At 40.2% G+C, this 12,936-nt stretch overlaps 1 protein-coding gene across 18 annotated transcripts in view; it reads right to left on the bottom strand.

The window, feature by feature from the left end:
- neo1b (neogenin 1b) overlaps positions 1 to 12,936 on the bottom strand; it is a 301,615-nt gene that overhangs the window by 222,806 nt on the left and 65,873 nt on the right. The gene's annotated exons all lie outside the window — the stretch shown is intronic.

The following is a 12,936-nucleotide window of genomic DNA, read 5'->3' as shown; positions in this document are numbered from 1 at the left end:
CCAGGTTTCCCCCCACAGTCCAAAGACATGCGGTACAGGTGAATTGGGTAGGCTAAATTGTCCGTAGTGTATGAGTGTGTGTGTGAATGTTTCCCAGAGATGGGTTGCGGCTGGAAGGGCATCCGCTGCGTAAGAACTTGCTGGATGAGTTGGCGGTTCATTCCGCTGTGGTGACCCCAATTAAAGGGACTAAGCCGACAAGAAAATGAATGAATGAATGAATTTAGAAACTGTCTGTTTTTTCTTAGCGCCCATCATGCATGTATATATATATATATGTGTGTGTGTGTGTGTGTGTGTGTGTGTGTGTGTGTGTGTGTGTGTGTGTGAGTGTGCAAGAGCAGCATTTTCAAGGTGCTAGGGTCAATTTTTCTTGTCCTGTCCCCCAAGCACAGTTCTTGATTGGGCAGCAGCGCTGTGCAAATAGAGCTACAGTGTCCTATTTGTCATTGTATAGTTCATAAGGGTGTTTGAGGGTGACCCCAATGCACAAATACACTACACACACTACAAATACAACGCTCTACAACCCAACAATCTAGCTTGAACACTCACATCTTACACAGTTCCTGAAAAGAGACTAAAATAAACGACACTCTCAATTACAGTTTCTAATGATTTGGCAGGGGAAAAGCTTTATTAGTTAATTATCCAATCACACACTCTAGCATGCTAGCTGTCATCCAAAATATGTGGACTACACACCGCAATTGCTGAGGCTGCCGTTTCAGACAGCGGGAGAGAAAAGAAGAGAAAGCATCTGACAGAACGTCTGCGTCAACGCTCAGACGCCGTCCAAAAACCCGACTGGCAGTCCTCCAGGTACACACACCGCCACCGAACGCAGTCAGACTGGTGAAGAAACCGCTTCTACATTCACTTCCTTTCAGAGCTGATTAAACGTTGAGGAAAATGAGCCAAATGCCAATTAAAAGACGGCGAGTCGAGGAACAACAGCAGAGGCGGCGATTTCATTAGTCTATATGTGATAGATCCTGCGTGCAGTTTGGACATTGATTAATGAAGAGACACCAACAGCTCTATTAGAAAGCTCCAACAGCTCACACACACCTTACAGTCTACCATTGATCATGAAGGAAGAGCAAAGTCAGATTGATCCCCGATAAATAACCCATAACCATCTTATCGTCAACAACAAATCTGCCAAAACCTCGGAAAAAGTGGTAAGAGTCTGCAAGCTTCATTACATTCCCTCCGGCTCCTCGTCCAAAACCAACATCCACCAGTTCAATTTCTATCAAAACACAAAAACACACACTAACACTCCATTAAACTCCAGAAACGATGTTGTTACCGCAGCCTCAGGGCTTTGGACTAAAGCTTCATAAAACAATAAGCACACTATTGACCTTTTCTAGCCGACTCTAATGAAAGCCAGCAGGAGAGAAGACCTCGATTAAATAACCATGTGCACTTATGTGTCCAACCACGAGTGTGGGTTAACATCAGGTTTAACCGGAGCATTTGAAATGAGCTCAAACTTTTAGAAAGCATTACTTTTAAGCAAGCTTTCTTGTGGATCCATTTCAGACATTTTTACCAAGTTCTAGGCTGGAAATTAGGGCCGGGCGATTTTTTCGGATTTTTTCGATTAATTCGAATTTACGTTTTCAGACGATTTAATTTTTAATCAAATCGAGATATCGCGATTTAAAAAAAATAAAATGTAATACATTATAATGGCACCAATGCGCTTTGGTTCACTCTGTATGAAGCAGGAAGCACACCAGAAGCGCCTCTCGGCGATGCCCTACGCAGCACCACGATTCAGGACGCAGGTCATATTTCAGCCGCGCCACAGAGCGCCATATTAGTTTCATGTTAAATATCATGCGAATGTGCGCGTTTGGTGTGTGAGTTTAAACTGTCATGTCCGCGCCGTGTTGCGGCGCTTCTGGTGTGCGACCTGCTTGACTGCCTTTCAAAGCGTGAAGTCATGTAGGATGTTACTTGTTGCACGTCTGTGTGGATTGTCAAGACATTCCCTCATCAAGTCGCTAAACTCAATCTCAACATGTATGAAGGACGTAAAAGCCTGCCATGTGAAAAACCATGCCAATCTTTTGGTTTGAACATGAGTAGAGGTGAGGGACTGCAGCAGTGAAAGTGAAAGTAGCCGCCCCCATGACGTCATTTAGCGGACCTAGTTGAAAACCAGACAGATCAGGCAGCATAATACAGAGCGTGCAGCAAAGCGCATCAAATGATCGGTGTTTAAAAGGGGGAAAAAGAAAAATAGATTAAATATATTATTTTATATTAGACACACATCTGGTGCTTGTATTTGCTCCTGCTATACGTCCACAACTTCACGCATTGGGTTAAATTAGGCTTTACAGTTTCCATGTTCAGTCCTTTGGTTCCACTGTATCTTTTTAAGAAAAGGCAGCAGCTTTACAACCTGACATTCAATCAGAAGACAAAGTCAAAGCCGAGCTGACAGCCAATCTTTCCTAGGCTCAGCAAAACTAGCAAAAATACCTCCGTATTCCTGCAAGTGCAATATTTACACAAATATGTCTTATTCAAATCTTCAGCAACGCTATTTAACTCGTGAATTTGTTTTACATTTATTTACACCTTGACCGATTTTTGTATGACATGGCCATTAAAAATACAATGTTCCTTAACCAGATGGTTTAAGTTAATTTTAATGAGAATGTTACTTCAGTCATGTTGTTGTAATGTTTTGAGATGACTAGTAACACAATAAATAAATAAAAATAAATGAATAAAAAAAATAAATAAATCGAAATCGTGAATCGGTCAAACTTTATAAAAAAACCTAGAATTTTTTTTTTTTTTGCCAAATCGCCCAGCCCTACTGGAAATAAGATCCTAATTAGTTGCTTGATTAAGAAAACCACTTTATAGAGATGCAGCAATACACTACCTGACGAAAGTCTTGTCGCCTATCCAAGTTTTAGGAGCAACAAATAATAACTTGACTTCTAGTTGATCATTTGGTATCAGAAGAGGCTGATATGAAAGGTAAAGGCCTCTAGATTACGCTTTTTTTGACAAAAATAAAATATGATCATGATTGATTATTAATGATTTAATGAGGACAGTAAGGTGTGACTTTGCTTAGACAAAAGTCTCGACACTGAACAGAAATAATGTCCAATATAGAATATAAAGTGTATAGAATAAACAAGAAGTTTCAAGCATTCTCTCAACGCATGCTCGCAAAGCACAATGGTTAATATCACATTCCACCAAAACAAATGTATAACCATCCCTGCAGCAAGTGAATATACTCCAGAGCACTGCTGCAAATCAATGACCTCTGATTCTAATTCCTCCAGCGCCGAGCGGCCCGCTAAGGTCAGCAAAACCCAAACGGTAGACACTGCAGAGCTTTAATGACCTCTGCGATCTGCTCTGAAGACCAATGAGACAATGGAGGGAAAACACACCACACGCTCTCTCAAAATTCAAGAGCGCCTCATTCAACATGAGTTTAACATGATTTCACTTTGCAGACATTGTGCAACGGCTAAATAATTCAGACCAGACAAGGGAAAGAGTTTTTCATTGCATTTCTCCTCCCACCAAATCTCCTGTCGCTTTGAAAGGCAAGTCACATCCCTGCGTAATTACAGGCCTGATATCAGACCAATCTCTCCCCGAGGTAGACTGACAGTTTTGCCCCTCTGGTTTTGATGTTTTTAGAGTTTTTACACCGGTTCCTTTTAAAAGCGCCTCATTTAGTCTTTATCTCTCGTACACAGATGCACGTGGTCAGAAAGCAAAGACCAGAACTATAAAGGTCACTTAAGAAGAAAAACAACTACAAAAACATCCTCTTCTGAACACTGTGAGGGATATATACTTTACTGCTTATTATTGAGGGTGCTTTCACATCTGTAGTTTGCTTCATTTGGTCCGGACCAAGGGTAATAAATGATACATTGTTGCATCTTCTGCCGTCTTTGGGTCATTTTCACACCACACTGCTGGCTCTGGTCCGAACCAGTTGAAACAAACCAAAATGCAGTCATCTGACAAAATCCACATCTCTCATTGGCCAGATGTTGTTGAACATATTTCCTAAACTGCTTATTGATTGGTCAGAATTCACGTGCAGGAAAATGCCAGTGAACTCCCGCAGGTAAACAAAACCGGCAGACACAAAATGTGGTTTTTACTCTGGAGGGACGACTGCGCATTGTATCCCTGCGTTAGACAAACTATAAATTACGAAAATGAAGCACGGCTGGAAAACAGTGTTTAATGCATCGCTCGTCACTTCAGGAGGATCCGTGAATTAATTTAGCTAAACTGCGACATGCTCATCTTGCGCAAATATTACCAACGATCCATCAGGTAATGTTTTCCCCTCTCTCTCTCTCTCTGTTGGTAAAGCGCTGTCAACAAATATTTTTCCTCCATATCCCATAATGCACAGCGCATCGGCCTACGGCAGCTGGATTAGTCCAAAACGCGCAGTGCTTTTTGCGGTTGGACCTGTTTTAGTACGGATCATATTCTCACCACAAACGAACCGCTCCAGGGTTCGTTTGAAAGCGTACCAAGACCACCTCTTCAAGCAGGTATCGGTACGCTTATTTGGTCCGCTTTTGGTGCGCACTCGAGTACGATTGCTGCATTCTCACCTGCCCAAAGGAACCGAACCAAAAGAGGAAACAAACTCTAGTGCGATTCAACTGAACTAAATAAGGCAGGTGTGGAAGCATCCTTAAAGGCAAGACAACACAGGTGAACAGGGTAAAAGCAAATAGCTTTACAACATAACATGTGATGTCTAAATAAGCAAATAAGAGCATCTGAATAAACTAATTAGCATTCTTCACAACAGAATCCTTCACTGGATGAAGCCAGTTTTTAATTTTATTGAAATTAAGGCTGCTTCTCAATTCCAAGGCAGAGAATAGGAGAATGCGTCCTCTGAGAAATGAGATGCTACATCGTTCTTGATGGTCACATGACCTTCATGTGGTTTAAACAAAAAATTATTTAAATATAACAGCATTCATACAACGATTTATTGTTTTTTCTCTTTTCCATTCACTCTCATGGGCCACTTTATTAGGTACACATCCAACTGCTGGTTAACGCAAATTTCTAATCAGCCAATCACATGGCAGCAACTTAATGCATTTAGGCATGTTGACATGGTCGAGACGATCTGCTGCAGTTCAAAGCGAGCATCAGAATGGGGAAGAAAGGGGATTTCAGTGACTTTGAATGTGGCATGGTTGTTGGTGCCAGACGGGCTGGTCTGATTATTTCAGAAACTGCTGATCTACTGGTATTTTCACGCACAACCATCTCTAGGGTTTACAGAGAATGGTCTGAAAAAGAGGAAATATCCAGTGAGCAGCAGTTCTGTGGGCGCAAATGCCTTGTTGATGCCAGAGGTCAGAGGAGAATGGCCAGACTGGTTCCAGCTGATAGAAAGGCAACAGTAACTCAAATAAGCACTCGTTACAACCAAGGTCTGCAGAAGAGCATCTCTGAACACACAACACATCCAACCTGACATAGGGTCAGAATTTGCGGCCAACAACATGAAAGCATGGATCCATCCTGCCCTGTATTAATGGTTCAGGCTGCTGAAAGTGTAATAGTGTCGGGGAGATTTACTTGCCACCTTTGGGCCCCATTAGTACCAACTGAGCATTGTGTCAACACCACAATGTTGCTGACCATGTCCATCCCTTTATGAACACAGTGTACCCATCTTCTGATGGCCACTTCCAACAGGATAACACACCATTTAATAAAGCTCAATCATCTCAGACTGCTTTCTTGAACATGACAATGAGTTCACTGTACTCAAAAGGCCTCCACAGTCACCAGATCTCAATCCAATAGAGTACCTTTGGGATGTGGTGGAACGGGAGATTGGCATCATGGATGTGCAGCCGACAAATCTGCAGCAACTGTGTGATGCTATCATGTCAATATGGAGCAAAATCTCTGAGGAATATTTCCAGTATCTTGCTGAATCTAAGTCACGAAGGATTAAGGCAGCTCTGAAGGCAAAAGGTGGTTCAACCCTGTACTAGTAAGGTGTACCTAATAAAGTGGCCGGTGAGCGTAACATGCACAAAAACCTTACAAATATACTTTGCACAATACAAATAAAACAGACTTCATTACGAATTTCAGCAATAAACCCCTTTGTGTTTATGGCTTTTTTATTGAGATTTTCATGTTTACTTTTAATAGCCCCTTTCACACATACAGACCAGAGAAAGGTGTGTATGTGTGAACAGGCCCTTTTTGAAAATGCTGGTAAATTCGTTCTGGCTATTTTCCGGAAAGAAAAGTTGTAACATTACCGGTATTTTGCCGGAATGCTGCGTCAGACGCATTCACGTCCGCATGGTTTATGAACATAAAAGCCTTTGAATATTTTTCCAGACACCGCCGTTTAAAGCTCATTTCTGGTTGATGATGTCAGAATTTACCGGTATTTTGGGATGGATGTGTGAATGCTCTTTTCCGGAAAAATTCCGTAACGTCCTCGCCTGTGTGAACAGCACTTTTTTTAATCTACCAGTAAAGTCGTTCCGTAAATTTTCCAGATATTTACCGGTACCACTCTGTGAAAGGGGCTAATATCTCATTTAGAGAAACTCTTGAGTTAAATAAGTTATATATTTGAACTTTAATGACTGATCTATATAAAATGCTGTGCTTCCCACCTCCTTTATTCAGCCGCAATGACTTAAGTTCTGGGAGTTTTGCACTTAAGTCGGCATCCTCGATATCAAGAACACATCCGGGAACTTTCATGCATCCTCAGTTCTCGCAGACTTGAGTTTTGGAACTGAACTTTTGGTGGCTGCGCAAGATCACTGAAGAATGCATATTGAGAAACAGCCTAAGAGCCTAATGACTACATACATTAGAACAAAAAAAAAAAAAACATATATAGGTAGAAGAAAAAAATCCCTGTTTATACAAAATGTATTTGATCAAATTCAAAACTGACTTACTTAAAATAATCTGCTTGTATTGACGTTTCTAAAAATCCCATTTCCCTAGAGTTGATTTGATCCCTCAAAAACTGATCGCACCATAAAGGAGCCGGCGCTAAATGAGAGTTAGCTAAAATGGTTAACATCATCCAATAACACGCATGGCTAAAATGGCTATTAAACGGATTAAGATTACGACGATAAGCAATCCTGTGTGCTGTGCATTGTGGGATACGCTTTTCCATGCGTGCTGTCTCTCTAATGTATTCATCTTCGGTTCTTCACACTGCATTTGATGCTGTCCGCTACTATGAGGAGTGTGTTGACTGATACACCAGTATTGCGCGCTCAGATCCCAGCAGGGGCATCGGAAGGTCGAGGGGCGTCGTGAAGCAAGTGAACCTGCAGTACAGATCGACCCGAGCAGCTGAAAACAAACTGTGTGTGTGTGTGTGTGTAACATGAGAGCACATTGCCATCAGGTGTTTCACAGCTGAACAGAACGCCAGCAGAATATTTACCAGGCCGTCTGTGACATCTCCGAGTCTGTCAGCTCCTCTGAACCGAACACCTGGAGAATGTTCTGGATGGATGGTGACTGACGTACTCCTGCTAAATTGATTGCACAGTTGGGAATTTTCTGGATGGAGTATTTTGAATGACACGCTACCATTGCCAATCGGGGGCAGGTGGCCTACTGCAGTGGTCAATTCCAGTCCTCGGACTGCTTTCCCTGCACGCATGTACACGCAAATCCATCAAAATCTTCAACCACGGTTACACGCAGCCCTCAGTTTCTCTGTAGGAAATGTGGCGTGTTGAGGACGATGTTTAGTGCTCTATAGGGTGAGATTAAGAGCAGAAGGGAAGTCATACATCACTGCCTACAGAGGTGCTGAGATGATAAATCAACCCAAGTGAGAGAGGGCGTAAGGGCCTGACTCCAGATCAGCACTAAAAACACAGGAACGTGGCCTGAAGCGCAGCAGGAATTAAACTTCTAAAAGTCAAACCTCTGATCTAGGAACAGGTTTGACATTCATCTTACCAGCGTGATTATATAGCCGGAGGAAACGGAGCTCATGTCAAGCCTTTCAATTGTTCTGTTCAAAAGCGTGGTCTACACAGGTAACAAAGGTCTGGGGCTTTCTCAAAGAAACTGAACCTAATTAATAACTGATCTGACAAGTCCAAACAAACTCAATGTGTTTTTATACATACCTCAATTAGTAGATTTGATGCTTCAACATTGCACAAAAGAATTGACTTTTAAAATCATTCATTCATTCATTTCCTCCGGCTTACTCCCTTATTTGTCAGGTGTCGCCACTGTGGAATGAACCGCCAACTATTCCAGCATGTTTTACACAACAGGTCCAACTAGGAAAACTTTTAAAATCATTTATCAGTTCACATATTTTGGAGTTGCCCAGCTATCCAGCCATATTGGAAGGATGTAAAGCAAATAATACGTAATATTTTTGGTGATGATGTGGATCTTTCTTTTACAACAATTTATCTGGGAAATATTGCAGCCAACCTAACGGTAAAAGACAAGTACTTATTAAAAATACTCCTAGCAACCAGTAAGAAAACTGTGACTCGAAAGTGGCTACAATTGGAACCCCCTACAAAATCTGAATGGTTGGATATCATATCTAATGTTCAAAATATGGAGACAGGATGACTTTTTCTTTAAAACTACAAATGGACAAATACCTGCAATATTGGGAGAAATGGATTGTACTTATGCCTTTACACAGTGTAATCTTATTTATATATGTATCTGTTCATGTGACCTGTAAGGAAATATGTGACCTGTCAACCGTTCATTTAAGTTCTGGTGTTTTATTGTATTATTTACTTAAATTTTTTTTTTTTTTTTTACCTACTTCTTGTTTTTTTTTTTTCCCCTTGTTTTATTTTTATTTACTTATTTATTCTTTATTTTTTCTTCTTTCCTTAAAGGGTCACGAAACACCAAAACACATTTTTTGAGCTGTTGACAGTGGTATATGTGTCCCACACTGCTAAAAACACTATTAGGACACCTATATTTCACTAAAAAGTGTAAATTGGTTGTTTTTGCGTTATTTCAAGCAAATTCGTACTTCCTGTTTGAAACTAATTTTTGAAGCTGCGTCACGGTCATGACATAATAGCGTGTATTCCAGCGTGCAGACTGGGCGTCTGAGCCAGAGTGTGTCTTATTATGTCTTACAGTGTGCTGCATTAATGCATGAGTAAGGCTTGGTTCAAACCAATCAGCGCGCTCTATTCTGCAACTTCATTAATATTCATTAGTGTCACTGTTTACAACAGAGACGCCACGTTGTGTTGGCAAAACAAGCGTGAAGTGTTGCTTTTATAGTTTGCTGCAGTTAAGTTTTGTTTTCATTTTCTCTCTGTGAGAGCGCAGACTCACGTGTGGATTAACAGTGTACACGACGCTCGACAACAATAACTTACGTGTCCAATGAGGATTATTGTTTACCTGAGAGCTGTTCTCATCTGCAAACGCTGAAATCCGGATTAGCTTGTAGTCTTCTCTTCATAAAGACGCGGCTCTAGTTGCTGGTGATTGTCCTGTCTCTACAGATTTGGTAAGTGAGCGACCAGTGCTATTTGTTTATTCAGTTTGTTCGTATCGAATTAAGTTAACTATTGCACTGAGTTCAAACTTGTTAGCACCGCATTTTGTGACCGGAATAACACACGCGGCTTTCTGACACTACCTGTCGTGTGCATCTAAGTTTCCGGGAATTGCGGAGCTTTTTTTTCTCTCATTCGCCGTGTGGTATCAAACATTGCATGAAAAATACACTCTTAGAGCAGATCCTCGAATCAAATATCACGTTTGTCGCGAGGGGCATGAATGAATTCCCTGAATGAAAGAGCCAAACTGCAGTTAAAGTCCAACATTTAATAATTTGGCAAATAAATCCACTACAGATGTCCATGTAGGTTAAACACAATGACTGTAAAAAATACACCATCACTTTCTCGTGTGAGTATTTTGACTGAAACTCGCGCGTGCCCAAATAGACACTCCCACACCATCCCACTTTAGTTCCTCCGACACTCCCCCCTAAACAGAGCTGGACACGCCCACTTTTCTGACTTTTTCCGAAGTAGAGATGTGAAAACACCCTGCTGAAACGAGGAGGTTTCATGGCCCTTTAAAAGTAATAAAAATAAAGCATAAAAAAAAAATCATTTATCAGTAATTATTTAGCTAAAATATCTTGCCACGTTGTACATAAATGCATACTTTGTCCATTAATTAAAGACGTTAATTTAATTAAAGTAACAATATATACATATGTACAATTTATATCTTTATTTATTTTTTAAAGATTTATATTTGGCCTTTTTGCCTTTATTAAGAGGATAGGACAGTGTTTCAGACAGGTAGTGAAGTGGGAGAGAGAGAGTGGGTGGGGACGGGAAATGTCTCCGAGCCTGGATTTGAACTCGGGATGTCTTGAAGTGCTACGGCACCATATGTCAGCGCACAAACCCCTAGGCTATTGCACTGACTTTATCTTTATTTTTGATTAACTTGATTAATAAAATTGATTAAAAAAATCAATATGGATTTTCAAAATTACCTTACCTGTATCGTTTATGTATCGTTAATCGCGGGAGTTGTGTTCTAGAAACAACCCACAATAGGCGAAATCAGCGAAGAAGCTTTATTTTTTACAATTATCATAGATGTTTAAGACACAGACACCAAACAAAAACGGGTAATTGGTAAATTAGGTAGGAAATACAATGAGGAAATACAACAACCAGCACCTAAAAAAGCACCACAGGTGGCTGTATGAGGAGCTAATAGTATTGCCAATGACACTCAATCTAGTAAAAGATGGAGTAAGAGTGTACTCGCACTATGTACAGTTGCCTTGAACTGGGCCAAAGCACGCTTGTCCACCCTCCCGTCTCCCAAGACGGCCCGCACTCACATTACATTCGGGCCTGAGCACGCTTATGTCATCGATGATGCACTGTTTCGTTAAGCGCTCTCGCTCAGCACAGTGGAGATTTCTTTTTATTATATCGTTTAACACACACTGCAGTAAGAAGCTACGATACAGATTATCGAGCTGAATCTTGAATATAAAATTAAATCGCAATATCTGTCAGAAAAATCCCAATTAGATATTTTCCCCAAAATCGCAAAGCCCTATGCTGAACATTCTTCACAAACAGCCCAGATGAAATTAGTCCTCTCAGCCTACAGTGCACTATATAAATTATATACAGAACAGAGTATACAATATAAATCAGAGTAACAGGGGCGGACTTAGTGATTTGCAGGCCCCAAGCAATTCCAGGCATGGGGCCCTAAGATTGAAACTCAAAACATTCTCTACAGATATTTTTTCTGTGCAGATTAAGTTTTTAAAATAAACTGTTAAAAAGTATTTTAATAAATATATGTAAAAATATCTAAAGTTAATTTTAAATTTAATCTTCTTAATGTAAAATTAAATGCAAAAAATTCACAAATGGAGTTCACAAACTATGTACAGTTATTTAGCTATTTTTGTGATTAGATTTTAATCGAAATTAAAAATATTTATATAAATCACAACCAATCAAACTAATCTCATCACAGTTTTTAATATGAATAGAATAACTGCTGTTTGTGAATCGGCTGCCGTTACAGGGAAATGTTACTTTATTTGAACAATCCCTCTCTCAACAAGCTCACAGCAGCGCTCATCATCTGACAGGTGTTTCGCACAGAAACCTGTAACGGTGGTCACACAAAAAATAAATAAATAAATAACTTCTCAGGTTAGATTCGAACCTGAGTCGGCAGCGTCGTAACGCAGCGCGCTGACCACTGGACCACAATAGCACTGTTCCACGAGTTTGTCAGATAATATCTCCCTCTAACGTAGTCAATCTCAGGCACAAATATATATGGGCACAAAAATATGTATGTATGTGTATATATATATATATATATATAAAAACAAGTGTTATACAGGACTTCGGGTGACAGAAAAGTTTTAGAACTTGCCAAAAATAAATCTCAACTGTTTAATTAATTAGCCAGGATAGCGAAAACAAAACTTATACAAGACCATTCGTTACATACAGTGACATAGAACCATACAAAGGGAGAACAAGAAAATCGGATTCCATTTAGAAAGATTTAATAAACTAATTTAAATGGCGAGTTCAACTACAAGCAACAACAACAACAAAAATTAAATATCTAAAGTCAATATCCCATAATCATTTTAAGTAACCCAAAACAAGATTCCCCTAAAAAAAACACAACAAATAAACCAAGAAATAAATAAACAAAACTTTTACATTTTCTTAAATATCTAATTAAATGAAAATAAAGGGAAGTTGGGTGGAGAATGTATGTATATGAGAGTATGAGTGAAACTGACCCAAGCGACTTGCAGTGCTGGTTTTAAGAGGATACACGTCAGCAGTTCACTGGCTGGCAGGTGTTTTGGCAGTACGGCCAGGAGAAGTGATCAGTAGGCAGTCGTTTCAGAGATGTCCTAACGCACCGCCACCGATAACTTAGCAACACGGTGATATGGAAAAACTGGCACGCGTCAGCAATTACCAGGTAACTTGTATTACGGTGGCTATTAAAGACAAGTCAGTAAAAACATGAGTATCGCCGCATCTCTTCCTCAGCGTCCTCAGACCCAGGCAGAGCCACACCTGCAATTTGGTGACGCATACACCACTCCCACACTGGAGGTCAGAACTCTCCTCTCAACCTCAAACCTTTTATATAATTTTACAACATCGTAATTGGTTGTTGCATCCAATGTGGATGAACTCATTATAGAAGACAGTGACAAAGGAAACACAAAATAGGGGCAGTACAGAAAGTTTCTGTATTGTCAAAAACCAGGATCACTGATGTCGCTGCGTTACGTTACATTGTTTTATTTCTACTTTTACCCCCAAATTTTCT

Source organism: Danio rerio, chromosome 25 (genome assembly GCF_052040795.2).
Source record: "Danio rerio strain M-AB ecotype USA chromosome 25, GRCz13ab, whole genome shotgun sequence".
Classification (NCBI taxonomy): Eukaryota; Metazoa; Chordata; class Actinopteri; order Cypriniformes; family Danionidae; genus Danio; species Danio rerio.
This window is presented reverse-complemented; position numbering and strand designations above follow the sequence as displayed.